We start from the raw sequence: 12696 nt of genomic DNA, 5'->3' as shown, positions 1-12696 counted from the left end.
CACTTTGATAATTCATATGTGTTTAGGAAACTGTCCATTTCTTCAAGAGTCTCTAATTTGTTTGAGTACAATGTTTCACAGTAATTACTAATGATCTTCTGGGTTTTGTTGGTGTTCATTGTTATTTCACATTTTTCATTTCCAATTGCATTGATGTGAGCTTTTTCTTTCCTTCTTTTGGTAAGTTTGGCTAAGAGTGTGCCTATTTGGTTTATTCTTTCAAAGAACCACTCCTTTTTTTTTTTTTTAGTACCGGGAATCAAACTTGGGACCTTGCACTTGCGAGGCAGGCCCCAGAACCACTGAGCTAAATCCCCAGCCCAAGAACCACCTCTTTGATTCATTGATTCTTGCATCTTTTTTGTCTTAACTTCACTAATTTCCCTCTGATCTTTATGATTTTCCCCTTTAAACTAAGTTTGGGTTTGGACTCTTGTTTTTCTAGTATTTTGAGGTGCATCATTAAGTTATTTATTTGATCTTGCTCTGTTTTTGTAATGTGAGTATTCACAGCAATGAACTTCCCTCTTAGGACTACTTTCATTATGACCCATAGATTCTGATATGTTTCACTGTCATTATCATTTGATTCTAGGAATTGTTTTGTTTCTTCCTTGATTTCTTCTGTGACCCATTGAGGGTTCAGGAGTGTGCTGTTTCATGCCCAGATGTTTAAAAACTTTCTGTGGTCTCTTCTGTAATTGATTTCTAGCTTTAAGTGCACTGTGATCCGATGGTATATGTGGGATGATTTCAATTCTGTTGTATTTATTTAAGCTGGATTTAGGGACTAGTATGTGGTTTATTTTGAAGAAAGTTCAGTGTGCTGCTGAGAAGAATGTATATTTTGTTGTAGTGGTGTAGAACACTGTAAATTTTTATTAAGTCCATTTGTTCAAGGGTGTGGTTCAGCTTTGATATTTCTATAAGTTTTTGATTAGGTGATCTGCTTGTGCAAGTGGGGCATTGAGGTTACCCACTATGTTTGTGTTAGTGTTTATTTCATCTTTTATGTCTAACAATGTTTGTTTTATACAGCGGATGCACCGATATTTGGTGCATATACAAAGTTGTCTCTTCCTGTTGAATTGCTCCCTTAACTAATACACAGTGACTTTCTTTGCCTCTTCCCAATTGTTTTAGCTTAAAGTTTACTTTTTCTACAATTAAAATTACTACCCCTTCTTGCTTTCAGGGTCCTGGTGCAAGGAATATTGTTTTCCATCCTTTGATTTTTAGTCTATAAATTTATTTTTTATTAGATGAGTCTCTTGACTACAGCAGGCCATTGGGTTCTGTTTTTTGACCAGTCTGCTAATCTGTGTCTCTTAACTGGGAAATTGATGCCATTTACATTGAGTTATTACTGTAAGGGATTAATTTATTCCTGTCATTTCATTCTTCTTCTGTTGCTTACTCCCTTATTTTTCCCTTTTTGTTTACTAACCTTGCTAGATGTCTTCATTCCATCTGAATATTAGGCTTTGTTGGCTTTGTTGCTGCTGTCTAAAATATTCTTTTTGTTTTTCCATGCTGGTTTTCAGCTCATGTATACCTTAAAATGTTATTGGTTGGCGGAGTGGGACCAGTGAGTGGTGTGAGTGGTGGTAGGAAGGGGGGATTCAGGAAGATGTCTGGGGAATTGCCACTGAACATTAACATCAAGGAGCCTCGATGGAATCAAAGCACTTTCATGGGATAAGCCATTCATTTCTTCACTATGACTGATCCCCAAAATACTCTGTTAACAGATAAACAACTAGAGAATGCCACAAAAATACTACATGATTACAGACCAGGAGTTGTTCCTCCGGGTCTTTCAGAAAATGAATTATAGCATGCAAAGTAGATCTACAATTCTGCTTTTCATCCTGACACTGGTAAAAAGATGATTTTTACAGGAAGGATGTCAGCTCAGGTTCCAGTGAACATGACCATCACAGGCTGCATGATGGCACTTTATAGAACAACTCTGGCTGTGCTGGCAGTGGGTTAACCAGTCCTTCAATGCTGTTATTAATTACACCAACAGAAGTGGAGATCCCCCACTCACCTTTAAAGAGTCGGGAAAGGTTTATGTCTCCACAACAACTGGTGCTGTGGCAACAGCTCTAGGACTTAACACATTAACTAAGCATGTCTCACCACTAACAGGATATTTTGTTCCCTTTGCTGCTGTAGCTTCTGCTAATTGCAGTAATATTTCATTAATGAGGCAAAGGGAGCTCAGAGTTGACATTCCCATCACCAATGAAAAATGGGAACTGCTAAGGGGAATCGGCAAATGCTGCAAAACAAGCCATCACACAAGTCATCATCTCCAGGATTCTCACAGCAGCCCCTGGGATGGCCATTGCTCCATTTATCATGAACACTTTGGAAAAGAAAGCCTTTTTAAAGAGGTTCCTTTGGATGAGTGCACCTACACAAATCAGATTAGTTGGCTTCCTTTTGATGTTTGCCACTCCCCTGTGTTGGGCTGTTTTCTTAGAAAAGTCTCATGTCTCTGATAAGCTTGGAGGCTGAGTTGCAAGCCAAGATCCAAGACAGTCATCCTAAATTATGATACGTGCACTTCAACAAGGGATTGTGAAGTAGGAGAAAAAACCTGAACGGCTAATCCTGAAACCTGCAAACCTCACATAGCCATGTCCACCACGAAAATCCTATTTGATTTGGGTTCTCCTCGTTTAAAAAACTTTTCAGAGATTCACATTAATTAGAATAAAGCTGCTATTTAAAACACAGCACCTGAGTGCGGGCCAGGTACCTGATACCTGTTGGCTCCCTTATATTTGAATCATGTTGTGATTTACAGGAATACCCTTCATGTAAATTTTATAGTAACTGTTTTTCAAAGACAATATCCCATCCCTAGGACAGGGTTTTAAAAAGTGCTTCTAGGTATAGAGTAGATCTTCAGCATATGTTCCTCAGTAAATACCTATTGATCATCAGTGAGGAAAAGGTAATCTGTTCAAAATAATGAATCTCATTCCTACTTCTGTTTCAAATCAAGGAGGTCTCAACAGTGAATTAGGAAAATACAAAAGCTCTGAAACCAAATGTAAAAATTTAATACTAAGTGAACTTGCTTCAGGTTTGTGCTGTGGGCCATCCCAAAATAGATGCTGAAGGTTTTGGTTTGGTAGAGTAAAAGCTCCTTCATCTTCTCCTGGAAGTCACCGTCATAGACCAGTGCATTATGCCTTCCCTGCTGTCAACAATTGGATGCAGCCATATTGTTGGTGAATTCTCCTGGTTGGCTTTTAAAATTTTGTTTTATATTCTTTTAAAGATGTTACTCTTACCTTACAGTTACTGACTTTATATTGAATTATTTTCATTAAATAATCCAGTTACCTAAATTTACAAATGTCAAATTTTAGAAGTATATTTAATAATACTGCTGTGTGACTCAAATAACTCTGACTTACATCATCCATCAACAGATGATTGGATAAACAAAATGTGGTATCTATATATAATGGAATATTACTCGGCTATAAAGAACAACAAATTTGGCACATTTGTGGGAAAATGGATGCACTTGGAAAATGTAATATAGACTGTATTTCTTTAGTAAATTTGTTGTTCATGTTTTGAAACATTTTGTCAACCCTTCCAAATTTTATTACTTTCTCCAAACACCATTGATCAGATATTTTATAGTTTCACTATCTTTTGGGTTATGTCCTTTTTGAAATGCCCAAGTTTCTTTCCTTCCTCTTTAATCATTTCATATAACTTGGCTTTCTGGTATTTGCCTGTCTCTCGAACATTGCCCCTTGGGTCTGCTTTGGAAGACTTGAGAGTCTTTAGAAGCATTTTGTTGCCTTGTTTTCTCATGTTCCTATTTTTTTGTGCATATCCTGAGGGTTGATGTCAAAAAAAATGAAGAGAGATTTTAGTTGCTATGAGGATCTCTTTAGGTATGTTTTACAGCAATGTGTTCTTGGCCTTATTTGTCAAGCAGTATCGTTTATTACTTCAACCTATTCAATTTAATTGGGCTGGACTCTGTTAATATGTTGTAAGGGGAGAATTTCTGTCAGTTATAGCAGCATCAATAGATCCAAGCATGCAATAATCATAAACTTTACACTTGTTTTGATAATTTTGCCTTTCTGTCAATATCCCTTACGGACTATATTATACTGCCATTTGGGATTCATCTGGATGTGTAGGGTGAGGGAAGGGGACAGGAAAGGGGGAAAAGGAGCATGTCAATGGGAATGGAGGAAGGTAAGAGAAATATCAGTAGGTAAAAATAGACAGGAAGTTGGATTCTGTTGGAATTATTTCCATAGCTGGAACAAAGGGCTAGCTTTGAGGAGGCTCAGGAGATTGTTTGTGAAACCAGGAGGAGGTATGTGGATGAGTGAAAGTGTATTTAGAGATTGAGAGAGGCTGTGAGATTGTCAGAACCTATTAATATATTTCTAAGTACTTTTGCTTGCATCCTCTAAATCCAATTTTCTTAAGGATTACCCTGATATGCTCTTGAGTGGTACTCTTTCATTTGTGGCACTGGTTAATTTGTATTTTCTAGTATTCTTCTCCACGCCTCTCTCATATTTATGCCACTAGCTAGGTGGTGGGAAATTGCAAGTAGGTGAGGCAGACAAGAGAAAAAAGAATAGGAAGGGAAAAGAGTCAAAGAAAAAAAAAGAGAGAAGGACAAAAAGAGGGAGGTGATAAAAAGAACAATATTAGTAAAGAAGCAAGTTCCAGAATGGAGGAAAAAAGAAGAAAAAGCAAATAGTAGGATAATAAGGAAGAAAATGACTCAAATAAAACAAAGAAGCAACAAGACAATGATTATACCAACCAAAATAAAACTAGAAATAAAAATAAAACCTTTACACAGTTACAGCACTATCTCAGAATATTCACACACACTGGAGTTACAGTCTAACTGCAATCAGCCAAGCAGTTTTTCCCTGTGGGCAAGACAGTTGCTTCCCTGAAGTTATAAGGGTTGTTGCTCCATCCAATCGTATGTCCTGGTTGCAAGCTGTGCCCTGGGTATGACCCACTGCAGGCCTCCGTGGATCTGACCACCCTCCTTGATTTGGGAAGGTAAATATCATGGGCATCTTTGTTCCTTCCCTCCATTGGCTTTATTTGCCTAATACATGGCCATAAGGCCACTGACCCTGGAGCCATTCACCATCTCTATATGCACAGACTTCTATTTGTCTCAGCCTGGCCAACAGAACTCAGTGCCACACCCAGTGCCACACTTCGGTTTGACAGTGTGAAGTGGTGGGCTAGGCCTTATGCCATCTCAGGCCCTTCCAGTGTTTGGAGAGACAATATGAGAGCACCTGTTCTGTTCTGTTTCCACTGAGTCACCCTCTGAACTTGGCACCAGACTCTTCCTCCACTCAGACTCCCCTCTTTTCTCTACTCCATTCTTATCACCATCTAAGGTCTCTCTCATTGCTGCAGTACCCAGATAAAAGGTGCTGGAGGCCCCCATGGGAGCCCATTGGCAATTATGGGTCACACACTCAATGTTCCAAGAACAGTACTCCCTGTGCACGTGGGAGAAATGGGAGACTGTTTTCTTTCCTGTGTTGGGCAAACCATCTTCTGTCCTCTCTTCTGATTTTCTTGAGTCTATAGCTTTATGTTTGTCATTGTATTTGAGTTTTCAGCCAATATCTCTTCAAATATTTTTTTCTGCACTGTACTATTTCTCCTCTTCTTCTGAGACTCTACCGATACAAATGTTAGAGCCTTTCAAAATTGTTTCACAGCCCCGTGTCCCTGCCGGGCGCCGGGTCACCAGCTCCCAGGCCCAAGCTGGCGGCCGGCGGGCACGTGCCAGCTGATAGTGGCGGTGGCAGTGGCGGCCGCGGCTGCAGCGCCGAGTGTGGATGAGGTCGCAGAGGCTGCAGATCCTCCGGCAGCGGGTGTGCGCCACGCTCAGTGGGGGGCTGGTACTACGACCCGACCCGCATCGCATCGGGCCACCTTTGTGAACACGCTGCAACTCTACCTGTGCGTTCTTTCTCCTCGCCTGCCCTTCACCCTCTACATGGCCCTTCCATTTTCCATGATTATAGTAGGAGTTTATTGTCCGGTGGTAGCTGCTGTCTTCATTGTTCTGAAGATGGTCAGCTGTCGACTACACAGAGCACTTGATGCTGGAGAAGTCATAGATTGGAACACAAATGAATTTACAGATCAGCGACCCAAAGCTGGACAAGACCAACTGTTCAACCAGGAGAAAAGACAGCAATGCACCAAGATGGGGAAATTAAGGCATAAAGGTAGAGATTCCCTGAATTTGGTGTATTGCTTACTGCAGTAGACCATTTGCTTCTGTGAGAATTGTGAACTACTATACTTTCCAGGGATCCTGTTGGAGGGATTGAAATGCCTGAGTTCATTCGAGAGACTATACCTCCAGTTCGTTGCAGCTCAAAAAATTCTTACACTGGCCTAGATCCAAGCAATCAGATTGGATCTGGTTCCTCTCGTCTTGGAACAGCAGCAGTTATTAAAAGAGATACAGATACTGCTAAGACTTCTGATGATATCAGTTTAAGTCTGGGCCAGAGCTCCAGTCTCTGTAAAGAAAGAAGCAAAGAGCAAGATTTGGCAACTGATTGGAAGCTTTTCCACCTGGTCTCCAATGACTCCTTCATCTCCATTCAGCCTTCCTTGTCTTCCTGTGGACAGGACCTACCAAGGTACTTGAGTGACAAAGCAAGCCCGCCAAGTTATAGCCACCACCACCACATTGAACAGTCTCTCTCCAGTGCCTGTGATACAGAAGTAGCTTCCCTCATACCTTTACATTCACACTGTTGTAGGAAAGATCACTGGCCACGAAGTATACCACAGACTTCTAGCTCTGCTGTGGCTTTTCCTGACACATTACTGAATGACTTCTCTCTTTATCAGCAAAGATGTGGGTTAGATCCAGTTACTGAGTTAGAATCTTCTAAGCCTCATTCTGGGTCTAAAGGATCCTTGGTGGACAGTTCTTGTCTACCAGGGGAACTGCAGCATGCTGATGACCTGAAAAACAATAATTCTCAGCCACCCACAAAAAGTGGGAAGAACAAAGCATTGAATGCTGACAAACACATGGACAGCCTCAGCACACGGAGTAGCAGATCAATAGAGAGCTACTGCAGTGGGACAGACCGTGACACCAACAGTACTGTCAGCAGCTATAAAAGCGAGCAGACCAGCTCCACTCACAGAGAGAGCATCTTGTCAGAGCGCGAGGAGTCTCCTGAAGTAGGAAAGAGAAGCACTGGGAATAAAGAGTCCTGTCCTTGGGCCTGGGATTTAGCTCAGTGGTTTCACCTCCTGCTGACCTGAGTTCGATCCCCAGTACCAAAAGAGTCCTGTCCTGACCCAGAGGAGATGAGTAGCTGTGCCAGTGATAAAAGGACTAATAGTGACAAAACTGTCCTAGAAGTGAGTTCAAAGAGTGGGGCTCCTGAGCCCAGGATTCTCAAGCCTCTGATGAGATACACAATCAGAGGAGAATTAGCACCTCTGCATCTGAAGAAGCTAATAAAAACCCCCACACAAATGAGTTTCCTGCACCAAGGAACAGACCACCTGAGAAAACTGCTGAAAACAAAGAGGAGCAGAATGGGAAGACCAGTGTTGTGGTGGATTCAAAAGTTTGTAAAGACACTGGTGGAAAGCAGAAGGAAGGGGATGTTCAACCCAAACCCTCTAGCTTAATCCACAGGACAGCCTCTGCCCATAAGTCAGGCCGGAGACGGACAGGAAAGAAACGGGCCGGCAGTTTTGATTCGAGCCGGTACAGGGACTATGTTTCTTTTCGAACTGTTTCCAGAACCAAACCACATAGTGCTATATTTTGTCATGATGAGGACTCTAGTGATCAAAGTGACTTGAGCAGAGTATCAAGTGTTAAGTCTGCTCGACAGTTCAGCAGTGATAGCTCTCCCAGCACCACTTCTCATGCATGACAGTCTCCTGAGGGCAGATACAGTGCTCTGAAGACCAAACATGTTCATAAGGAAAGGGGGACAGACTTGGAACACACACATAGAGCACATCTGGGTCCTGAAGGAACCAGCAAAAAGCAGGCCACATGACGGCCTTCCAATACAAATAGTGCTAAAACTCATGCCCGCGTGTTGAGCTTGGACAGTGGCACAGTGGCATGTTTGAATGATTCAAATAGGCTCATGGCACTTGAAAATATAAAGCCATTAACCACCTCAAAATCAGATCTGGAGGCCAAAGAGGGAGAGGTGCTAGATGAGCTGTCTTTATTGGGATGGGCCTCACAGAGACAGTCACTAAGAGTTAAAATACAGCTTAAATATGTTGGGGCTTCTGGGCCGCCATAATCCCCCCCCCCCCCCAGCACAGATGAGGTCCTTTGTACTCCTACATAACTTTTCAATTTCAATATCCAATTCTCCATTTATAGCAAGTATACGTAGACCTGAATTTTTATATTTATCTTGTGTTTTCTAATCCTGCTAAATTCAAATACAAGTTCTAGGGGCTTCTAGAGATTTCTTAGTATTTTCTCTGTAGATGATCATTTCACCTACATATAAAGATTTTACTTCTACCTTGCCAATCCTGTCCTAATTGTGTCATTTTATTGCCAGACTATTTTGGTTTGGGCCTAGGTTTCAAAGTTGAATGGACAGATGAAGAGTAGGCATATCTGCCCTTGTTCCCCACCTTAGGGAGAAAGCATTGTATCTTTTCCATTCATATAAGGTGTTTTTGCTGGAAGTATGGAGTACATATCTTTCATCTGTTGAGAAGGTTCTATTCTACTTCTAGTCTCCTGATAGCTTTTACCATAAACAGCCATAGAATTTAATGCAATACTTTTTCTGCAACTACTGACAAGGTTATATGGCTTTTTCCTTTCCTCTGTTTAAATGATGACTTTTGGGGGTGGATCTTCCAATGCTGAACCAACACTGCCATCCCTATAACAAAACCACTTTCTACATCCTGCCAGATCTGACCTCCAATAGTTTGTTTTGTTAAACAAATTTTTATCTATGTTCGCACTTTTTTTTTCTATTATCTTTATCCAGTTTTAGGATTAGCACAATGTTGATTTCCTAAAATGAGGGGAGAAGTGTTCCTTCTTTTTTCTGCTTTAAATGTTTGATATAATTCATCAGTTAAAATGTATATGAGCCTGTTACTGTCATATAGGTAGGTTTTCAAGCTAGGAATATACTTTCTTTAATAGGTGCTATTCAAATTTTATATTTCCTCCAAAGTCAGTTTCACTAATTTGTCTTCCAAGGTACTTCTTAGAAGTTGTCAAATTTATTTCAAAACAGATTTTTGTAATCTGCTTTCTATATCCATTTAAATTCTGTAAAATCTGTGGTAATGTCTTCTAGATCTTGATATTGTAATTTTAAAAATGTATAATTGATATTGTGTAATAGGAAGAAAATGTCTAAAGGAGTAGGGGTAAGGGAAAGGAAAGAAGGGAAAAGAAAATATGAAAAAAGGAAAAACATGGAAACAAAGTCTTTTCAAATAGGGAAGGGTGGAGGGGGTGAAGGGAGGGCAGGGCAAGTGGAAAAAAAGAGAACCAAGATACATCCTGTAAAGGTACAAGATCCAAAGGTACAATGATGAGTGTAACTGTATTTTATACCTATAATGTACCAATAAACTTAATGGAAAAAATATATTGGGGATTTATATTTAATTGTTTTTCTTTACAACTAAATACAGTGGTTTTATTGGGGCTTTTATTTGGGCTTTTAGAAGATTGGATGTAATGGGAGGGAATTTATTTTTATTCTCATTATTTGAAAGTTACATAGAATCCAAATATTAAAGGTATTTATTTATAGAAGCATTATTTGTTTGTTTGTTTTGGTTTTTTGAGACAGGATCTCACTATGTACTGTAGTTCAGACTGGCCTTTAACTAACTATGTAGCCCATGCTGGCCTCAAACTCACAGCTATCTTCCTGCCTCAGCCTCCCATGTGCTGGGATTATAGGCATGCACCACCATCTGGCCTAGAAGCACTGTTTGTTACAGTCTGATTTAGGAGAAATGTCTTGGGCTGTCTAGTCTGTCTTACATACTGTACTCCAAAAAATGTTGCTGCTTGCCCATTCATATGCCTAGACATATAACCATAAGTAGATTTTATTTCAGTGAATTTGGAGGTATTGATGAATTCTCCAAAAAAAATTTTTTTTTATTTTTAAGGTGGATGCTGTTCATTGTGTGAAGGGATAAAATTTAGGAAATGTATTTTAAAGTAATAAAAGAAAAATAGTCTATATTAGGAGAGAATCTAGTTTAATGACATAGAATCATATGCCTTTGTTAGTACATGGACTCCACTGTTGTGGCTCTTGGAAAGTTAACTTACTTGCTTTAAATTTCAGCACTCACCTTAAAATGAGATGATAGTAGTATCTGTTTCATAAGGTAGTTGTGAATTTTATATGTATTAAAAGTTAATACACATAAAATGCTTAGAATAGTGCCTAACACATAGTAAATATTTAGTAATGTTTCCATTATTATTATCAAACAGGCCAGTTTGTTAAGCTACACAGACATATCCTGTCCTGTTTGACTCCTTTAATTGAGTGATATGAAAATAAAGTAGAAGAAAATAAATGCACATAGAAGGAAGTTAGAGATACTCTAATTGTGTCAATGTGAGAAACCTGACAATATTAAAAATAAAACTAGTATATCTGAATTCCTAATTTCTTATACCAACAGAAAAATATTTTTTAACATCTAATCCAGTAATATAAGTTTTACCTTATTTTGATGGTATATGTCATATAACTTGTCTCTTAATATTCAACTGTATGACAAATGTTCGTTTTCACAACTGTAGTAACAGCAGAAGAAATGTACAGCTAATCCTAAAGGAGGAACTGTATTAACTATAGAGCAAAGCAAGAAATATAGTGGAGGATGCTCCTTAAATGCAGGGACAAGTCATCTTTTAATTTCAATAGTGTTCAAAGACATCATAGTATTATAACTTAATAATATATTATAGTACATATAATGCTGTAATAAATGTGTATATGGCTGACTGATTCATTGAGAATATGTTTAGGCTATTTTGTGAAGAAAGCTGTGACATTTAAAAAACTAAAAGAATGCTCATTAAGTACAGTGAAACGTATGTGGTAAAATAATCTTCCCTTACAGCAATATCAAGGCAAGAGATGTTGATCAGTGAAGTAAATAAATATTTATATATTGAAAAAAACCCAAAATGGTTTCACAAGTCCTTGAAGTGATATCCATTCTTTCAATTTTTTTTTTCTTTCCTTTTACTTCAGGGTGGATGGTCCTGCGAGTTCCATCTTCACATTCACTGATTTTCTTCTGCTATCTCTGTTCTACTATTGAGTAATTTAGTGAGGTTTGCTTTGTTTTAGTGGATCAGAAGAGGAGAAATTTTTTGTCAGTCCTAATATTTCCATTTGGCTCTTTTTAAATAAATTGTTTATTTCTTTGCTAGACTGTATCTTTTTAGAGATTTCAATTGTATTTGTGATTGCTTGTTGAGCCATTGCTTTTTAAATAGCTGCTTTAAAGTCTTGTCAGAAAACCTATGTGTTATTTGAAGTTTGGCATTTATTGATTATTTTTTCCCTTATAAGAGGCAGACATTTTTTTTCATACACCAAGGGCTTTCAGTTTATATCCTGTTCATTTTGAATATTATCTTAGGAGACCCTTAGTCATATTTAAACCCTATTAAGAATGTTGATATTTTTTGCTTTGGTAGAAAATCTGCCTGGTTAGATTTAGACTATATGTTTCCATCAGCTTTCAATGAGTGACCAGTTTGGTTTTCAAAGCTTTTGCAGTGTTATTCAGATTTGGCCTGTGTGTGTACCAGCCAGTAGCTTTGCATGCTCCTTAGTGATGGCCTATGTATAGTTCACTTCTCAAAATGCATGAATGCTTCTTAGGATGAGATCTTTACACTTCATTCTAGGGAGAACTTTGAAAACAACCTAATGGCTTCCTTTCCCAAGCCATCCTTCTTCATGATATGCCTGGCACCCTTGGATTTCAGGAGCTCCTCTGTTAGTTTTTTTAGCTGGAATATTTGGACTTTATTTAGTCCACTGTGCTGCATTCTTCCCATGACTATATCTTTGTACAGGGCCGAGTGGCAAAAGCTCAGAGACAGAAAAAAGAAATGGACATTTGACTCACCATTTAAGAGACTACAATACCCTTGATTTGAGAAGTTTTCCTTCATTTAGTTTGGTTATGTGATTGCTTGAGGGTTGGGATGGGTGAGAATGGAGAAAAGATAACATAGAGGGATTTTGCCCCACTGTCTCTGAGTGTTAGGAGATCTCTCTTCTTAACCTTGAGCCTGGACAGAGAGCTTCTTCTGGTTCTTTCTACTCCTGTACCCATTTTGTAGTATGATCTAACTGAAGTCCAGGTGAGGGAATAATGAGTGAGAAAAAGTGGTCAACTCATCCAAGCTGAGTGGTATTTCAAATCTTCTTCTTCCCCTGTCTTTATGATGCCACTTATATTTTAGAGTTTCCAGTAGCTACTCTATGCACTATTTCCAGGAATTATAGCTGAAGTCAATGACTGGCAAATGTGGAGTGTCCTTATGCATCTTACCCAGAATAAGAGCTCCTAAAACAGACCAAAGTTGATAAGTAAGGTACCTAT

General features: G+C 39.0%; 1 pseudogene; it reads left to right on the top strand.

Annotated features, from left to right (window-relative positions):
* The first annotated feature begins 1625 nt into the window (after window positions 1–1625).
* On the top strand, window positions 1626–2526 carry LOC101711895 (sideroflexin-1 pseudogene; annotated as a pseudogene).
* Window positions 2527–12696: the final 10170 nt, after the last annotated feature.

This window comes from Heterocephalus glaber, unplaced genomic scaffold, assembly GCF_053883595.1.
Source record: "Heterocephalus glaber isolate CG9 unplaced genomic scaffold, H.glaber_assembly_v1.0 deba00001472, whole genome shotgun sequence".
NCBI lineage: Eukaryota > Metazoa > Chordata > Mammalia > Rodentia > Bathyergidae > Heterocephalus > Heterocephalus glaber.
Note: the sequence above shows the minus strand (reverse complement) of the source record. Positions and strands in the feature narration are given on the sequence as shown.